Raw genomic sequence first — 19,846 nt, 5'->3', positions numbered from 1 at the left:
TGTGATTTCTGACTCTTCCAGCCAAATTTTGAGGGACTGATTTAATAGCCAAAATTAGGACATCACAATTCTTATGCTGGACAAAACCCATGACTAATTAGCTCATTGAACATTCTCCGACCTGGAGTCGAAAGGAACAATGAACCTAAAACTACAAACTTTTTTTAATAAAAAGAAATAGAACTACCATTCTGTTATCCTATGCATTCATCCTCCCCTTTCTGAACAACAATCTGTCTTCATTAAGTATGACAGACATGTCACAAGAAAGGGAAAGTCACACAAAGGGAAGAAGTGTGCCTTCCCTCGACATGCAAATCACATATGTTCATTAACTTCGAGACTGCCATTTGAAGTACAGTCTGCCACCCTCTAAAAGACTTGTAATGACCCTAACTGCTAAAGATAATAGGGCTTACTTGTACTACTGCACTGCCCTGAAGATCCTGTGAACATCCTGAAGAGTACAGGAAAAAAACAAACCAAGAAACAAGCACAGGAAAAAAAAAAAAAAAAAATCATTTTGAAAGTCAAAGTAAGAAAAAATGTGAAAAAAAAAGGCTAATATTTACCAGATACTAAAATATGCATGTAAAATATTCCCTGGGACAGACTTCCCACCTGGAAAGGTTTTGCTCACCAAATGCTTGGGTCATACATGCAGAGCAAGGAAAAGGGAGTTTAGTCCATTCCAATTTATGTTAAGAGGTCAGTGGTACCAGATACAGTGGTTTAAATTATCTTTTTGGAGCCTTTTATGATTCTAGAGTGGGATGAAGCTTATTTCCTAAAATAGCACCTGCCTTCTGTCATAGACATAAACAGAAGACACTGTGATTGAGTAAATAATTGGGAAAAAAAAAAAAGGACTCTGGAACTCCCTGCCTCTGCCACTGATCTATTCTGCGTCCTTCAGCAAGTTTTTCAACCTTTCAGCTAAACGAAAATAATGATGTAGAGTGCTGTGAAGTGCTTTTGTGCATTTCTAACCATTCTTTAAGGTAGTGAATATTATTTTAATACTAATTTGTTCATCAATTTAATAGCCTGCTCATGCTTTTACTTCCTCTGAAACTCAACCTAACACTTCAAGACTATGTTATTACTTAGGATTTTCAAGAAAAAAGTATTTCTTCTTTCTCTTTTTTTTTTTTTTAACAAACATACAAGCAAAAAAAAGGACAATTTTGAAGAAGAATGGGTTTTAAGTAACGCATGATGAACACCATAGTAATTTAAAACACATTTCTCTTCTCTTTTAACATGTTAAGCAATATGGAAGTAACTGTTCTCTTGGAATGTCAAGTATTTACCTTAAAAATCTGTGCAATTTTTTTTTTTTTATTAAGAAAAACTTTCTCCTGGAAAATAGCCTTAACCATTTTGCTTTTAATATTTCTGCTCTCAATGTTAAAAATATCAGTAAGGTGTGTAAATATATTTTGCTATATAGATAAAAATTCATGTGCATATACATATATGTTTACGGTAATGTTAAGTTCAAACATTGTACCCAGCAAACAATGGATTTCATAAAAAGAAAAAAAAATGGAAGAGAAATGTTTCTTTCAATGTGAATATATTGAATATGTAGTAAGAAAATGGCCAGTCGTACCACTAAACAATACTGAGTTAAAAATAACATTACAGAAACACATCTTTGTAATACTACTTTTTATTGGTAAAATAATACTAATCCACTATTCACCCGATTGCAGCAAATTTGACTTGAGCAAGATGAAAAGTATCATCCTATGGAGAGATGCCTTACAAACTTTATCACTTTAAGCAGTCACCCTTCAGACTCCCTAGTGTAAGCCTGGCTCCATTGAAAACAACCAGACAACTCTCGTGGGCCTCAGTAGTCCACATTATTTGTATGTGAAAGCACTCACAGACTCTTGGTACTAATCACATAGGTATACAAAGGTACAGTCGTGGCCAGAAGATCTTGCAAAGTAAGATGATTAAAAACCATTTTGGATATGACAGCTGTAAATAAACAGCAGTTCAGAAATTCCAATAATATATTAATGAAATTTTGCTATTTTAGTTGACAGCTATGTCATTCTTGATAAGTAGGCCTGTATCAGATGTCTGAATATATATGTAATGGGCTGGCTTGTTGTTTGCATGTCACATTAAATCATGGTTTCTGCCTCTTCTGTGGGCACTTCAAATGCCAAGATGTGTGCGGGAAAAGGGGTGGACTTGGGGGTGGCTTTCGTTCTCAGGGTGTAATCCTGTCTTCATATGCTGTGCTCACCCACCCCAGGAGACAGATTTTTGTTTTCTTTTGAAGAGGTCTGCACCACTTTGCATCAGAACTGTGTCCTGATACAAGAAGTAGTAGCTGTGTCTTTTAAATAACCAGTTTTGATAAATAGCAGCATCATTATGGCAAATAACAGTGTTCTACCTTGAATCATTTTGACAATGCATTGTCTGCCTTGCTCATAGACTTGTAGGGTGTCTTCAAAACATTCAAAACGGAAACAATATTCATGGTTAAGAAAGGTCCAGAAGCAGCCAAACAGGTGTGTATTCTCAGAAGAGGCCTTTTTAGATGGAAGACTTTTTGTATACTAGTTCTATCCTAGGCCTCTGTTAGGGGCCACACCTAAGAGAGAAACTGAATTATCAATGACATTTTTTTAAAGAATCAGCGGTTTAACACTAATTTCTAATCAGATCCTACAGAAAGGAACAGCTCGCATGGCAGCTGTACTTTTCCCAGGGTTAATTACCTTTCACTGCTCTCTACTAATGAGTCAGCTGTTCCTGTCATCACACAACTACAGTGTGTTCATCTGTAGCTCTAACTGTGGACAAACACAGTAGCTAGAGCCCTGTTTACATATTGGTGAGGTTTGCTGTGAAAAGAATTTGCAAAGCAGTTTAAAAAAAATACATAAAACTCCTTCCATTCCCATGTCTCTTTTTATGGAAACAATAGTATTTTTTAAGCCAACACGGTGAATTAATCAAAAAGACTAGAAAACTAAGCACATGAAAAATAATTAAAATTCTCATTTTTTAATAGCTTATATAAGGAAGATTAGATCTGTGTACCTATTTAGCTTGTCTTGCCTGAGTGTTGCATGAGAGTGTTTATTTATAGCTTGCTGGTCTGTGAACTAGAAAATTTCTTTATAAAATATTGTTTTAAGCAGTAGAACAGATAATGTAAAAATTAAGTCACTTAAGGAAAAAGTTTATATTATTTTAATGGCAAACTCTAATGAGACACTGATTAAAGGCTTTCAGTAACCTGCTAATGTTTTTATGTAATTCTAGAATGTAATTCAACAGCAAGTAAATAGAACATATCATTTTCTTGCTGGGGTGAACAGGATTTATTCTTTATAGGAGTGTAAGATCAAGAGTGATCCTTGTACATCACTTTTGTATGTCCTCTTTAAGGACTTTATAAAACTTGGGGTGGGGGGGGCGTATTTGGTAACTTTAGTAACAGAGAGAGAACTCAGACTTATCTTCCTTTTATTGTCGAGAAAGTAAGGGTACGTGCTCCTCCGTAACAGCAGTGAGCACCTACAGTTAGTCACTAGTAGTTATTCCAGCTTTCTCACTGGAGGCTATGAAGACTATGGCTAAAGGTGGGCATTGTGACAGAGCTTCCAAAGTTCAAGTACTTTTTGGGTCAACAATAAGAAAATGTTTGCTTTTCTTATGAGTGAGGACAGGATTCTAAGCTAGCACTGTCTTTAAAACATGATTCTATGCTAAAATTCTCTATACAGAGATTGCCCTATCTGAGCAGATTTCCTTGGAGTAAGATGTGTAAGCATTACCAGAGAAAGTAAAATTTCACCATACAACAAAGGGACACCACACAGTACATATTATGTGAGAATGAGCTCAACTACTCAGAGCTGCATCTGCAACAGACCTGTTCATGAAGGTATTATTTGAAGCCGAATTCCTTGCTAGCTGTCACATGAGATAATGGTAATTGACAAATCTAAGGTAGGAATCAGGTCTTCTGAATCTAATGATGGAAGAAGAAACTTAAGCTTTCCAGGTCTAAGTTAACCTTGTAGGACTGGCAGCTCAAAATATGATAAATTTGCTTTTGAATACAACAAGGCAAAAGCACCATGGGATTCCAAAGGATCGCTTAAATAGTCATCTGGAAAATACCTATTTCCTTTGAACATCACTCTAATGAACCACCTCTTTCCCTCAGACATCTTAAGTTGTACAAGCTCAGGTCAGGCCAGGAAAAACTGTTGTTATGTAATGCCCATTTTGTCTCAGATTCTCACTCTACTCAATAGATTATTCCTTCTTTGAACACACTGTATCTCACTCATTCTTAATGTAAAAAAAAAATTCTGAAGGATAGCACAGTCATTCTCCTTCTCCTCAAAGGTCTTTGCATGTTGCTGACTTGTCTTTTCATGAGTTCTCAAGAAAAGCATTATGCCTTCCTCTTCCATGGGCAGGAAAACCAGGAATATGTCCTCTCCATTTGGTGAATAGGAAAACCTAACCCCTTGGACTGAGTCTCACCCTTTCCTGAGATGCAATCTGCTTAACTTGAACTCTATCACTAACAGGGCTTACTAGCTCTCTGCCAGTAGACTTCATGCTGTATAGTGAAGCAGCTGGGCGATAGCTTTTCCGAAGAGCCTATTGAGTTGATGATCATTCTACTGTGGGGATCATTCTTGAAGGTTCAGGAGGGAGAAAACATACCAAGTGGTCTGTTGGAAAATTTTAGGGCCAAAAATAATATCTTCCATACTGTGCCCACTCAAAAACTTGCCTTCTTTACTTTAAAAATTTCATCAAAATAGCCATGCAGTTTCTAAATTTAAAATACAGAGATCATCATGCAATTACAAATAAATACCAAAACCACACAAATAAATAGAGAACAAAGCTGTATGTTGTGAAGGCTATCCAGAATGCTGAACTTCTTTTTTGAAGGCTGACACACCTTGATTGAAAACAACTTGCACTTCTGTAATATCACAGTATTATTCCCTGTGATCACAAAATAGTAGCACATTTTTTACATTAATAACAATAAGAATAAGTGGTATTACTAATGTTGTTGCTATAAATGACATTGGGTCCAAAGCACTTAGGGCTAAAGCTATTTATGTTCCCAGGTTATTCAAAATGAGTTATGGATATTTAAGAAGACACTTTTTAAGGACAGCCACTAAAATGTCCATTGTGGGGAGGACAGTCAGAATATTGTATGCGGGCAGGTTAAGCTTTCCATGATAAATGTTAAATCAGTCTAAAGGGTTGTATTTATTGAACTTGTGTCAATTTATACTATAATGAACTTTGCGTGCCCACAATTTTGGTCATGGATTTCATTGACTTTGAGTTTCATCTGTGGAAGTGCTGTTAGTGACACATCGTCACTAACCCTTTGTAAAACTCATTGTTACAAAATTAGATCAAGCTGAGCATAATCTTACAGCAGAGTTAACTACTGTGGTTATCTTCCCTTCAGGGAAAAAGTATGACAAGGCAAAGGACAGTCAGAGACCTGGCTATGGATCCCTGCTTCCAAGGCCAGTGTGTATCTCACATGGTATACCTTAGGGTACTGTATAGCCACCTGCTCTTCCATAGGGATCATCCACTACGCAAGGGTTAGTGTAGCCTAGTGGTGCTCTATCCAGCTTTCATCCCCGAAGGAACTCTGTATTTGCCACTTAGAAATACAATTTAAGCACTTTGACTTGATCTGAAGAAACTTTGAGAACCTGCCCCTAGAGATTTAAATTGCAAAGATTTGGTTAAAACCCCTCAGGCCTCTGTTTTAAAATTATGGATATGAAATAATTCTCTAAAAATAAAAATTTGTGTCATCAAGTATCTTCAAACACAAAAAAATAATTGAAATCTGTGTGATGTGTGCCCAGCAACTGAAATTTTGAACTGAAAGCTTGCTTCCAGTTTTTATGAGAGCACGAGAAACACTGAATCACCCACAGAAACAGTGCAAAAACATAATCTAATCTGTCATTCTGTAACCTCAAAGCTTGAGAAACAGTCTCTTGAAAGCCTGAGAAAAGAGAGAAATCACAGATATACCTCAAAATTGTGTACAGAGCCCGAGTAATGACCAACGGAAGAAGGAAAATCTGAAGCTGAGTCTGGAAATGCTTCTATCATCAGCGTTTAAACAAATCCAACTGGTTTAACATAGAAATCTCTATTGTATTTTGAAATGAATTGGTATTTTAAAATCTTTACAGCTTTTTTCTTATTTTTTAAGAACTGTTTTTGAGAAAACAAAATCATTTCTGAAAGGGAAATATAATGACTTCAAAGAACAAAACAGGGAAATGCCCCATTCCATTTTATAAATACCACATTTCAGGGGCAAAATTTGGTTCTCTGAGCTGTACAGCAATATTCAGTTTTGTTATTCTGCTTTCCGTTAATATGTGAGCACACACTGAATTTCATAAATACTATGTATATGCAGGAGGAAACTTTTGATCAAAGATATACCATATTATTCATATCACTGTCTTGTATGAAATTGTGAAAAATAGTAAGTTTATGTAGAGATAAGATATAACAAGAGATCAAGTCCAGTTTGTAGGCTGGACAGGAATGAGAGGATTCACCTTCACAACTTTATGTGCTGAAATACAGGTATTTATTTCTGAAGTAGTAACTGCTGGCTTCCCATAGTCTCTGGCTAGCCAGTAGGCAACCTGCAGGTACCTCTGACACTGTGTAGATGTGTGATACATCATACTTACTTAATACAACTATTTCAGTATTAAAAGAATCGCATCCAAGAAATGTGTCTTTCTTTCCACTGACTCCAAAGAGAATCTGTATGACTGGCTCAGGTCTAGACACTTCTGCTGTGCACATGGAGGATTTCACTGGAGGATTCTTAACCACGGAACCCATGGCAATTGCTGAGCAGCATTTTACAGCTGAAAGAACATGTATGCTATGTGGCTGTGAGATATATTTTAAAATAGGGATGAAAAAGCATGAGAAATAAAGTAGATAACCATCTTCCAGGAATGAAGGCAGTGCCAGTCCTTGCAGGAAAGAACTGGCAAACAAAACTAAACTGATGAACAAATAAAAGGGAACACTAGTGGATGATGTAAATTAAAGGAGAGTTAGTCACAGCTTAGATATGAGCAGTGTGACTCCAGAGTGACAGAAGAGTCCAGTGTCAAGAGGCAGAGAAAGGAAAAAGTCAGAATGTTATGGCAAATATTACTTTATCTAGATATAGAAGAATTAAGGCAATCAAGTTCTAAGCACAATAGAAGGAAACTGAACTCTAAAAGTTGGTATGGACTGAAATACCATCTTTTTAGTATTTGGTTTGGATAATATATATGAAAGAATAAGAGCTTTTCTGATAAGTAAAGGTATCACATGGATTGGCATCTGATAAATGGGAAGTGTCTCTCAGCTTGAACTATTATTATCTGATGCTGAATACATTCTTAGGTCTAAGTTTACTATTTAAGCTTAACTGTGTTTTTTCCTTGGTTTATTATGAACTGTTGTATACTTAAGAAACCTGCTATCACTCATGACAGTGGCTCTGCATTTAATTTTTTATTTTTTTAACCATACATAATTCCACATGTCCTGTTCTATTCAGTGCCTTCTGTTTAATGCCTAGTTTTCAACATAAAACAAAAGAAATAAGAGCCAGATTCCTTCTAACAACTTTTTCTGGTCTTTGGGAGCCAACGACAAGAGCCAGGTTTTTTTAAATGAAAATGCTATTGTGCCTACATTCCCTTCCACAAACATGCCCTTTTTTTCAGCATATAAGGTGTTTAAGCAAAGAATTATTAACACAATAGTTTGCTTGATTTGTGAGTGCCAAGCAGGGCTTTTTCACATGCACTTAGTGAAACTTAATTAAAGAAAAAAAATCATTTATGTCTTGTTTTCTATGTTTTGTGTATTTACTCCAAAGGAAAAAAAGTCTTGTGAGTAAAATTCATCATATCCAAACAAAAGGCTGGCAGCTTAAGTAAGTATATGAACAGGAGGAAGGGAGACTTATTTCCTGAGTTTCAACAGATGTCATACTTAATTGGTTGTGAAATAAACCAGAGCTACTCTCGGCCTGTTTCCCTAGATTCAGCTGTGAAGACACTTTCAAACATGTGCATTTCCCTCCTGCTTGTCATAATGAGGGTGTGGGGTGAGAATCAGACCTCCAAAAGGAGTAAAGCAGCATACATGCTGTGTACAGGACTTCAGATACACTAATTAACCAGAAGTGAGAGTTGTGTCTTTTGTTCCTGCGAGGTACACGTCAATAGGGCATTAAGCAAGACAGTTCTGTTGAGGGGTGATTGTCTTTGCCTTCTGGTAATATCAGGAAGTCACTGGACTATCCCTTTCTACACCAAGTTTTTCCACCTTCACGTATTTTCTCTTGAAAACACCCTTTTTCCTGAGTCAGAGTGTTGACAATATCCTACAACTTGGTGAAATGTGTTCATTTTTGTATTACGGCAGAAAGAGCATCTCCTAGGTTTTTTTTCCCCTCATGGATGTTTTCTGCTAGAAGCAGCAGAATGACACCACACGTAACACAACAACAACAGAAAGAACATCAAAGATTAAAGAAAAAAATTATTAGCAAGTATAAAATAGTTTGCCTAAAAACGGTGAAGGACACAAGAAAATGGAAAACAGGATTTCTTATAGGCAAAAATTTGTAAATGTGGCTGACCACCAGCCGATGGTAGGCTAGTATAAAGGCATGCATTTCTAAAGGACTAGGGCAAAGAATGTTAGCCACTCATTTAATGCCTTATTGTATGTAACCCTCTAAATTAAAATGCTCTTTTGACCTTCATGGGAAAAAACTAAATAAGTGATAGATGTCTCTCTATGAAAATCAGTATGACCAACCTCCAAAAAAACCAAACCAAAACAAAAAGGTTAGTAGTGTTTGTTAAAAGACTTGAAATAGAAATGTAATTGCAATTGTGTTACAAGAAAAATTAAGGCCAAGGTCACACATGTGTAATTCACCTGTGACATCCAAACTGAACAATATTTGTTCTTTTAGTTTAGAGTTGGAACCCAGATCCCAGGAGTGCTAGGAGAGAGCTTTAATCCTTAGAAAAAATTCAAATTCCAAAAATGCATGATGGAAACCAATATAATCCTTCCTGAAGTCAGAAATAAAATAGCAAATACTTTCTTCACCATTAAGACAAGAGTAGTCATTACAATCTTTATTTTTTTTAACATTTTACAGGTCTGACTTTCGGCAGATGACCTCTCTTGTTTGTCCCTACATGTTTTCCAAAATATAAAAGTGAAATAGAGTCCCAAGGGCACTGTACTTGAAAGGTTATGAGAGTTAGAGAATTTTAACCATGCCTGCCAAATCAGCAGATGGCTTGTGATTATAATTATATGCATCAATAAAACGAATAATCTTTACAAAATTTGAATTTCTACTAAAGTAAGGGATTTAGTAAGCAGATGCAACAGAATGCATTTTCTTTAACCCTTTTTGTAGACAGTACTATTTCTCACAAAAATAACAGGAAGGCTCTCTGTAAAGTAACTTGACCACACACTTGAGCCTTAAATATATGTTTCTTTTGACCAAGTGTCAATGTTGTTTAGAGTGATTTATGTATACAGTTGCACTTTGTTCGCTAAATGTTGAACACATATATAGGACAATTCCCATTAGATCCATATTTCAAAATGGTGCTTAATTTTATAAAATCTTAGAGATAAAACAAAAATATCATGTGTACACATTCTCTTTATTTGTATCATGGTGGTCGTTCTTTCTGTTCAGGATTTGATGACTTTCCACACCTTGAATGGAGGTTGGTTTTACCATATTGTGGGAAATGTATTAAATGATTTGTGGTTGTTTGTTTTTGGTTTTTTTTTTTGTTTGTTTGTTTTTTTTGGTTTTTTTGTTTGTTGGTTTTTTTTTTTTTTCATCACAAGAATTTGAATTACATAAAAGAAAATAAAGTAATATGAAACCCACAGCTTTGGATTTCTATGACCACAGTCCTTACTTTCAAACTTATATTTGTAACAAGATCTAGACTGTCTGTGTTAGGTTGTGTCAAACTTCTGTCTGAAGTAGGAGAAAAACACACAGTAGAAAAATTAAGCAAAACAAACAAAAGGCCCCCTAGGTCCAATCTATTTCTGGACTGCATCATAAAAGTGCTATTTGAAGACAGGATGGAAATATCCTTTACTCTTCTGATAAAGCAAGGAAGAAAATATTGGAAAACAGTAATAAGTATCTTTTTAAAAAAGTCTCTGTTTGGGATACTGTAGCTGCCTATCTACAGTATTTTAACATTTATTTTATTCAAACATTGAAATGTGAACTTTTATTTAAAGAAGGGATGAGTACTTACTTTTTTGTGCGTTTTCTTTTTTTTTAAGCTACCCAGTATCTCTGATGTGAAGAGTATAAAGCAGTATTTTTATGCTCATTAAAAAGTGGATTTTTACTTCAGAAATGACAGAGCCATTACCCTGTATCATCTAAATCCTTCTTAGCATAAGGATTATTGACCTGATAGTCCATAACAGTGCCTTTGGAGCCATTACTACTTTGTTATGCCAATCTAGCTGCTATACATGTGCTCTAAATTGGGAGGGGAAAAACAAAGGTGTCAGATTTTCTCCTGAGATTTAAGGAATTGACCTAATGACTCTTACTACCACCTGAAGAAACAGTGTTAAGAAGCTCACTTGAAATGACATTTTGGAAAAGTCATGAAGAGTGGGGGGTATGTTGGTGTTTGTGGTGTTTTTGTTTGGTTTTTTGTTTGTTTGTTTGTTTGTTTTTTATGGTTGGTTTGTTTGTTTGTTTATTTGGTTTTGTGTTGTTGGTTTGAGGTTTTTGTGTTGTTTGTTTGTTTGTTTGTTTGTTTTAATCTTATGCCTCATGGAGCAGAGTCCAAATACGTGTCTTTAAATGAAAACAACTTCCTTTTAATGAGGGGTAAAGTTCATATATGAAGCCAAACCTGAAAAATGAGCTTGCAAATGTTACCCAAATATTTTAAGCAATTCACTAAATCCCTCATGTTCGAAACACTTACATACCTGCTTTACTGTATTGAAGTGAGCCATCAACCTCAGGTCAGAGGAAACACTTCTGTAGAAATGCTTTTGTAAGTGTTCACCTACCCAAGCAGATAAGCTTTGTTTTCATGATAAAGTAAATTTTACTGCTAGGTTATCACTGTTTTTTGAACTAGAAATCTGTCATTTAGAAAACCAAGAGTTGCTAGTATTATTAGAAGTCTTCCATGAACATAAATAAGAGCAACTTTCCTCCAAAGAGATTTTATATAAGTACTAAAAAAAAGTTAAGAGGGAGATAATATTTTTATCAATAATTAAAGAGTATCTTTAGTCTAAAGTGATTCAAGATAATTACAACTCAGAAGCACTGATTCTGCTTAAGCAGTTTTTAATAATCCACAACTACGTGCACATAAACTAGAAGTGACCCAGTCCCAGTTATATATGTATGCCTCCAAAATTAATGAGTTAAGTAACATAGATTTCGGTCTAGATGTTCCAAATAGATACGGATGTAGTAGACTATAAAGTTTACTCTGTATATTATTTGCTACATTTTATTTTGGAACAACAGAGCCAGGCCTTTGGCAGGATTGGCTGACCTTGGAGATACTTTCTTATCAGGAATATCAGTCATTTGTGATTACTGGCTTGAATATCTATAAGCGTGAAAAAAAAAAAATTAATTAGAATTGTTCAAATCAACTGTGTAATGCCACAAGCTTTTTCAGATCCACATACACACCTGACACTGATGTTCCCCAGAAGTGAGCACAAAGGTATGTCCAAAGGCCTCATATTTGATTGTAAGGTCCAAAAAGTCTATTGAAAAGTGATTTCTAAAAATCTGGTGTGTTATCTGGTTTATCAGGGAGATCAACATTAATTCTCAGAAATCAAGTTTTCTTTGCCTTTTGTCTTAAGTGTACTAAAGATATGACAGACAAGAGAAGAAATAATGAAGCTCTGAAAAAATACTGAAACTTACTGTGGTTCAACCTGTCGGATTACAGCAGTGCTATGATTTTTGTAGCACTGCTGCATGTGCAGTACCCCTGTGAAATCACTCTCTACTTTTAGTAGGATAAAGGACAGCTGAACTTATTCATTAATGTGGTGAGTGCTGAAATATCAAATATCCCCTACACCCATTCACACAGGTATACAAAAAGCATGATGACTGTGTGATAGGGATGTGCTCATTTTTAAAAGCTGTGGTGATGTACCCAAACATAAAATATTCCCAAATCTTATCTGTTAAAATGAACTGAAAACTTAATATCAGTTAGCAAAGTTCTAAGCAAAACTGTGCCGTAACACCATAGCTTACTAAATCTCTGCTGATCTACAAATTAGATATGAATTATAGGACTTAGCTGAGAAAGCAAGCTTGTTTTCTGATGCCTGCATATATAATATTTTCTGAGATAATATAAGGAAAACATGTTGCTAATATGTACAAATCTTAAAAACATGGAAAATAACATTAAATACAAAATTTTACTTGAGTTTGTTTGCTTCCTCATTACATTTCCTAAGTTTGAAATTTTGGGAAATGCAAAGCCAACCATAACTGTTACTTAGTTTCAATAAGCTGGAATACTATATAGGTGAATATATTTTTTTGCATATGTACACTTTTTACAAAAATATGTACATGCAGATTGTCTATATGCATGCAAACACACACATACCCCTTTGCAAGGATACACCAAGTACCTATGCTAAATTATCACATTTTATCTTAGTTTCTATAAGATGTGACAGTACTTCTATTGTCCATGCAGTAAAAAGGATGTCCCTGGGTAAGCGACATATCATAGTGAACTGACTTCTGGGACTTAAGAAGAGTTTTAAGTGAACGGGTTTTTCTGAGTTGTCTGAATATATATGTACTGACAAGTGTTTTCCCAAATTAAATAACTCTTCTAAAACAAACCAGAAAGCAACAAAAAAACAACTGTAATGCAAGCTGATATCTAAATCCCACTTCTTTAACAGCATTGAGACAGCATTCTTAAAACATCATTTTTATGTGGTTTTCAGGGGGAAAGGGGAGGCAGGCAGAAGAGAAAAGCATTACTTAATTCACGCAGGCATCTTGCAATAATATCATGTCGCTCTGAAACTAACATCCCCTGAGCCTCCAAAGTGCAAAGCAGACAGAAACATTTTAGCAATGCAAACAAGACTTTCTGGCAACTTCCTGTTGCCATTTTTTTCAGCAAAATAAAGGGTCCTGAGATACTAAACTGAAAGACTGTTAGAAAAGATTTTGTCATTGGATACACAGGCAGGCACCTGCTGTTCTAAGATATCAGCTGAATATTTTGCTGCTGTGCAAAGAAAACAGGTAGTGATTGTGTAATTGTTCAACTGAAAAACCTCAACTCTTTAATTTCAGCTCATGTAAAAGACAACACTGAGAGAGACATGACGTAAAACCCTATAATAATAATAATAATAATAATAATAATAATAATAATAATAATAATAATAATAATAATAATAATAATAATAATAATAACTTATAGTAACAACTTCATTTATACTTGCATAGTTGTAAAAACTGTACCAGGTATTTAGGGGTGTAAGTAGCTAGTGGACTGAAATGTGTATTCATACATATAATACATTTTCAGCAGGTTTTTAGAGAGAAGTAAAAAGCTTTCAGAGAAGTAAAAAGAAACTTTCTGTCTGTAAAGTTCATCAGACATTAAGGTGCATCTGAGATAGTGCTTATTTTGTGGCAGTTCTTACAAAGAATATTTCTTTCATTACACTATAACTACAATACGCAGCTCACAAAACACACTGTTTCACATTACTTTTGGAATCCCAGAAACTTTTGTAAGCTGGCACGTCAGACAGAGAGAGAAAAGGAAACAAACAAACAAGAACAAACCCAACCTTGATTCCAGAGACATTTTTCTCCCCTTCGTGAAGTGACAGGGGGGAAAAAAATCCCTTCATTATTGACCTACTTGTCTAGAAACGGACTTTCAACCCCATGGTTAGACTAAGATTTACTCTACTTTCTCCCTAGGGCATAATTGTCAGACTGACTTACCGTGTGCCTTTTAGCCTTTGTTCTGCCTCTCACGCTGACATCAGGGAAGCAGTGATGTAGAATAAAGCAGGGGTGGGCTAGGTTAGTCCACTGTTTGTGTCGTTGTGTGGTGTGCAGGGACACTCTGTGATACTCTAGTGAGCTGCTAAGCTTTTTTTGTAGGCTTTGTGTCATTTACTTAACGACCAATCTCATTAGCTGCCAGGGTACAATGGGCTGATGCATTTTCTATGTACATACTCTACACAGTGACCCTCAAGGTTGCCGAAGGTCTATTTAATCAGTCAAAATGCTGAATATATTTGCAATAAATCACTAAAAAAAAATACGGGACTACAGAGGTATCTCATGATGGTTTACTCTTTCCTGGGAGTTATTTGCAGGTAATAAAGTGATAGGAGATGTAGGCAAAAGCAAGGGCAAAGAACAGAAAAGGGCACTCACTGGGTTTGCACTGGTCACCTTTAATTCAGGAAACCTTGGGGGCCCTGCATATCGCTGTGTCTCTACTTGTTAATTCCTCCATGCAGTTCATGCTTCAGTGTAATCATGTTATCACAATTAAACCCCTTTAAATAAGAAGAGCAGCACTAGCAAAACACACAGCCTTTCACGCATTGGGGAGGGGATATGTGTGTTTGGGGAGGCTGGGGGGGGTGATATTTATTTATTAACTCCCTTACTACAGGCAACCTCAGGGCTGGCATTTTTGCATTTCTAACCTCTCATCAGTTACAAGGTAAAACCCTTTTAACTCTTATGAAAAATGAAATGCTGAAAAGCCCTATGAATCACGACAGCTGTCCATAAGTAACAGGGAGAGTTCTATTGTCCAACTTGTCCCTGGATAAAATGAATACTTTACAGCAGAGGCTGTTCAGCTTGGCTAAAGAGTATGGGGAGAAGGGGAGGAGGTCACTGGAGATTTTGCACACTAATTTAATCTGGGAAAAGGACAGGCACTGCATCTCACTTGAACAGACTGGCGGCAATCTGGGCTCCCACAGAACTATCTCCTTTTGCCTGTGCTCTATTTATTCCTTATCTCTGTTTACCAACCGCTAGGTCCCTTTCATTCACACCACGAGGCCGTTCTCCTACTATCAGTCAGCAGCTGACACTGTGGAAGAGCCTCAAAGGCAAAAAAAAAGGGATCAAAACTAAACCAAAGCTGTATAAACAATGCAACAGTAGAAGTAAATGCATAAATCCTAATTCTTAACCCAACCCACAGGGTGCGAACAGAACCTTTATAGTAAATCCAACAAACCCACCACAGTGAGCTATGGGCTACAGAGGAAACAGGAAAAGCCAAATATCATTCATGAAATCACCATCTGAAGCAAAAACATTGACAATAGGTACTGGCAGATATTTAATTGGTTTTAGGATAACAGGTTCAATAGTCTTATGTATCTCTCAGCAAGTAATTAGGCACACGTTTACCTGTGTACCTGGTATAACGTGAAAAAGAGCCTTTGCCAATTGACCATCTCACGGTTCAAAAGCCTTAGATAACTTTGCATTCATTACTTGTGATTTAAATTAAAAGAAGTAGAGACACCCACTTTAAAAGAAAAAAATCTGTATCTGGAAGGTGTGATAATGTGGATAACTTTATATCTAGAAATTAAAAGCCAATTTATTATTGAAGCATTCGTCCAGTTAATTTTGCCTTTGAAACTCTGGATATTTCAATATTGTTCATTCTTAGCCTTTAACGAATATTTTTTCCTCTTACTCTTGTGGAAGGTTTTAGCGCTTATTCTGAAAAGAAAATGGGTGGAGACAGAAAACATGAAGCTTGTGACTCTAATAGAAAAGTAAAGGAAAGCAATAAAACTTTGCATTTGACATTCTGGCTTTGAATTCTTGTGCTAATTTAACTGTGAATAAGTTTATTTTATAATTTTAATGGTATCTTATTTTGCATTCTTAAATTGACTTAATAGGAAAAAATTTGCAAACATTCATAGAAAGACTATTGTTTCAGTAAAACATGCCAGCTTTTTAAACCTACATAATCCATAACTTCCAAAGTAGGGATGTTCCCTCCAGAAGCAACATTATACTTTCAAAACTGTTCTCAAGTTGTTGAGACATAAAAATAACAGTTAACAGCATATAGTCAATACATTGTCAACTGCCTGATCAAAATCATCATAATAACAACAAAGAAAATGTTTCTCATTACCAAAGATGATCAGCTGGACCTAATTTCAGTTTTGATTTCCACCTATGTGCATTATGAGCAATGAAGTCTTTACTACTTGGATCCTTTTTTCCAAATGAATTAATGAATTAAATTTATCCTTTCACCAGCTGCTAGGCAGCAGATGGAACCATTTCTGAAGCCTTGTTGAATTCAATCCATAAAACTCATTTCCTAGGATTAGCAGTCCAAAGTTTCTTTTAATGTTTATATACCGCTTGGGATTTTGAATTTCATGATGTTAAACTTTCAATTTAACTATTTTTTTCATTTCATATCAAACAAATATGATCGTTTGGATTTCTATAGCTTTGTAACCACACATTTCAGGTCACATAAGGACAAGAATTCATTTCAAAAGCAATCAAGTAATGCAAGATTGGGATCTGTTGTTTTTTTTTTTTTTGGTTGGTTGGTTGTTTTGTTTACATTGCAGCACTGCCATAGAAACCATTTGTATTTTACTCAAGGATTAATTTAAACTGGAAAAGTTTTATTGTCCATAGCTTTTGACAAAAACCTCTGCATAAAAATTTAGTTTTAATAAGCAATTTGTGAAAGTTATTGTGATCTGAGAGTGTACTTGTTATTCACAGAAATATTACATACTCCTGAAATAAGTTTTTCATACACAATTTTTTTTTTAATGGTTAACTTCAATATAAGTTTTATCTAGTTTTGAGGGGAAAAAGAACCCAAACAAACAGGAGCAAATGGTGGCAGTTTTGTAAACACTTCTGTAAACATTTTTTTTTTCTGTACAGTAACAGGAAATATTAATCAGCTGCAGTACCCTGGACAGCTCCTTTTCTTTCATTTTCGGTTTTCTTACCTCTGATACACACCTCTGAAACAATAACCAGAGGCTTAAACCATAATTTCTTTTGCAAAGGTCACTATTTCTAGATCCTTGATTGAACTGAATTATAATTTAACCGTAGTTTCTACTTATTAGAAACTTACAAAAGAAAAGGCAAAACAAAAATACGCCCTCTCCTGCTCAGCTTTCAAGGACATTATATTAAAAGTTGCAAGAATATAACCTCATGATGTCAAAGTCTTCCTGTTATTCAACAAAGTAAATAAAACTAAAACTAAAAAAAAAAAAGGCAATTTGTTGTGTATAACAGTGATTTCCGCTAATTTGGCACAAGAAATCTATATTAATCTAATAATGCAGTAAGCCAAGAAGGCCACATAATAATAATTACCATTGAGTAATTGAATATTTAGAAGGAGGAGGAAAAAAAGGAAGACTGGTAATCTTAGCCTGCAGGCATGAAAGTACTATAATATCCAGATGATATTTACAAGTAAAAATAAAATGCTCCAAACAGGGAAGTTAGAAGGCAAAGCCTATATTTAGAAATTCCTCATCCCAAATCTGGATTATATGAGCCACCTTGTAGCAGAAATATAGTGTTGTCTCAGAGAAAGCTTTCGTCACAAATGTGTAATTTTCCCCAAGAATTACAAAATCATTGCACAGTCAAACCAAAAAAAGACATATCTATGTAATTAACTTAACTAATTTAATTGACAAAAGAGATAATAAATGGTTATTTTGAATCCTAAAAAGATCCTTAACTGACAAAGTTCACCCCATACAGTTTAAGGATAAAATATGGGATTTGTGCTTTTATAATCTACTAAATAAAAAATTCACAGCACCTTGCAGAAGATTGTCTTCCTATTTACATATGAAGGAAGACAAACATCTGAACTAAGTGCTTTGTTAAAGACAAAAGAAAGTCAGAGAGAGAGAGTGCTATTGCTGATCAGAGTGTTATGCAGACTTTCTCTAGCATCAAATGCTATTTCATAAAAATCATCCTCCTGCAAAATGTTGTCCCAGAAGGTCCATTTCATTCTTCAACCTTGCCTGATATTACTGTCATTGAACTTTCTAAAGATTTTCCTGACACAGACATTTATTCTAAAGTACAGTATTCGCTTTTTAATCAGAAGCTCCCAATTCACTCTCTGAATCCCAAATAATTTAAAGGACTGAAATGTCATGCTTTGAAAGACTCTTTTTCACTTAGAGTAATGCCATTAAATATAGTGATCAACAATCTTAATTTTAAAAGCCTTACGCATTATTTTAAAGCATTCTGAAACATCATGAGAAAGCTCTTTGGAGTGTAATACATAATTGCAAGTGAATCTGCATCTATCGAACAGTTTCTACAAATACACTGGTCCCACTCTCCCCCTTTCCTGTCTCTTCTTTTCCCCTCTCTTTTTTTTTTTCAATGGTAGTTTTTAAGTTCAGTAACTTTTCAAAATGAGAGGAAAAGTGTCCTTGTGATCATTTCCTCAAATCAAATAGCCAGAGCTGCAAATTCGCACAGTTCCAAAATGTATATGAACAAAGGCTTTACTGAAGCAGTATAAATGTAATTACACCATGACATTTTATTCAGAAAGCTTTCTCAAAGCAGTTACAAGTAGCTATTTTTTAATCGAGGCCCAAAATAGCATTTAAGATAATGACCAAGCATACATTGTTTAAGAAACAGCATTAGTGTCATTTAAACAAAAAGAAAAGTTTGCAGAGAGCATTTTAAACATGGATTAAAACCCCTCAAACTTATTAATACAAATCTCTCAAGCTTTCAACATCGGTATACGGACAGGATTTTTTGCTTTTTGCAAAATAAAAGCACAAACAACAGAAAAGACAGAAAGTTAGTAATAGCACAAGTTTCTTAAACATCAATGGGTTCAGAATAGTGTTAAAAAGTTGTTAAACTTACTTTATTTTTGTTTCCAAAACTTATATGTTTCTCCTCCCTTGTGTGCTGAACTGTGCACTAAAGCTGTGTCTTTGAAAGGTAGTTCCCATGATATGACATCCAGTGCCTTTGACTGCCTAGAGATAAGCACCTGCGTTTGTGTCCCCTCTTTACGTCACACCTCCCTATTCAAACCTTCTCAATATGATTCACATTTGCACATCAACAGCCTCATGCGCATACACAGATTTTTTTTCGGCTCTGGGCCCAAAACTTTCACTTTAATTTTCATCACATGATTGCTGTGGCATATGTCCTTCCAAACCTCCCATATATCAGTCATCATGCAAATGAGATGGAATATCACTCCTCTGCAGCAGATGGCCAGGGATGATAACAATGGCTCAACAGAGGAGATTCAATGTCCCTGACTTTATCGCCACGGCAACAACAACCTAAAATATATGTAATGGAAGTGGTGCTTATTAATTTTGCAGGCTCGAGTGTTCTGATTTTGTGAGTGAATGGGCTGAGTTAAAAAGGGGGCTGTGTCCTCCTGCCTCTAGAAGACTATCTATAAAAGCCAGGGACCTGGAAATTATTTTCAGTGACTAAGAAGGCAACAGCCTAGCAATTATTTGAGTAATTAGGTGTAATTCCTCCCTGTAGGCCTTGTACCCTCCTGTGCTTGTTTCACAGAAGCTCGTGAATTAGACAGGCACAGATACTGAAAAGAAAAGT

General features: G+C 35.4%; 1 protein-coding gene across 3 annotated transcripts in view; it reads right to left on the bottom strand.

The window, feature by feature from the left end:
• ST18 (ST18 C2H2C-type zinc finger transcription factor) overlaps nt 1-19,408 on the bottom strand; it is a 101,813-nt gene extending 82,405 nt beyond the window's left edge. For all 3 annotated transcript variants that reach the window (XM_071804113.1, XM_071804115.1, XM_071804114.1), the window contains exon 1: nt 19,127-19,408. The gene's annotated coding sequence lies outside the window, so the exon portion shown is untranslated. The remainder of the gene's footprint in view (nt 1-19,126) is intronic.
• Between the last annotated feature and the right edge of the window lie 438 nt (nt 19,409-19,846).

Source organism: Patagioenas fasciata, chromosome 2 (assembly GCF_037038585.1).
Source record: "Patagioenas fasciata isolate bPatFas1 chromosome 2, bPatFas1.hap1, whole genome shotgun sequence".
Lineage (NCBI taxonomy): Eukaryota > Metazoa > Chordata > Aves > Columbiformes > Columbidae > Patagioenas > Patagioenas fasciata.
Note: the sequence above shows the minus strand (reverse complement) of the source record. Positions and strands in the feature narration are given on the sequence as shown.